The sequence below is a fragment of the Rousettus aegyptiacus genome, unplaced genomic scaffold, assembly GCF_014176215.1.
Source record: "Rousettus aegyptiacus isolate mRouAeg1 unplaced genomic scaffold, mRouAeg1.p scaffold_m13_p_7, whole genome shotgun sequence".
Classification (NCBI taxonomy): domain Eukaryota; kingdom Metazoa; phylum Chordata; class Mammalia; order Chiroptera; family Pteropodidae; genus Rousettus; species Rousettus aegyptiacus.
Genome location: NW_023416310.1, coordinates 92,718,449 through 92,719,357, shown reverse-complemented (window position 1 = coordinate 92,719,357; position 909 = coordinate 92,718,449). Strand labels below are relative to the sequence as shown.

Sequence of the window (909 nt, the reverse complement as noted above, 5' to 3'; positions counted from 1 at the left end):
CCATAGTGAAAAGTATAAAAGACTTGCATATGTATAACAAAACAATATGGAGTGGAATACTACCATTTAAGTGAAAAAGAACATAAAAATAAGAATATGTGTGTACATGCACATGTGTACATATTTGCTTATTTTGCAAATAAGAAAGGATAAACCAGAAACTAATAAAATTGGTTATGTACAGGGGTTTAAGCAAACTTCTCTTAGTTATCTTTCCATATAGGCTTTCTTTCTTTGCTTTTTTCTTTCCATATAATTTTGACTTTTAAATTATACAGCAGTTTTACATATTCAAAAAATTAAATTAGTCCTTGCTTAGGCAGCACATATACTAAAATTGGAATGATGCAAAGAAGACTAGCATGGGAACTGCAAAAGGATAACATGCAAATTTGTTAAGCATCTCATATCTCGTGATGGATGTTAATTAAACTTATTGCAGTAATCATCTCACAATATGTACCTACATCAAATCATTATGTTGTATACCTTAAACGTATATAACATTATATGTTAATTATAACACTGGAAAAAATAATTTTTAAAAAGCTCATTACCACAAAGGAAAAATTAAACAACTAGGTAGGAAAACCCTAACATCGAATATAAAGAGAAGTAAATGAATCTATATCAAAGTTTAAGGTTTTTAAACAGACCTTTAATCTTAGTGGGTTGCAGTTTAAAGATTAAAATAAGCTGCAAACAATCTTGAACTTTATTCGTAGGTTTGTTGTTGGTCGTGGTATTGCTGTAGTAATTCTGATATTATTGGGTGTATTGTAAGGAGAAGCAAATGAGTAAATATATTGATGTTGGTGAAAATTAGGGTTCACATCATGGAAGAAAGGAGATAAAAATATGAACTGGGGAAAAAAGAGGAAGAACCCTGTGGTGTTGAATTGAAGTTGA

General features: G+C 29.7%; 1 non-coding gene across 1 annotated transcript; it reads left to right on the top strand.

Annotated features, from left to right (window-relative positions):
- The first annotated feature begins 311 nt into the window (after positions 1-311).
- On the top strand, positions 312-414 carry LOC118605853. The gene has a single exon (XR_004952258.1). It is a non-coding gene; the product is annotated as a U6 spliceosomal RNA (small nuclear RNA).
- Positions 415-909: the final 495 nt, after the last annotated feature.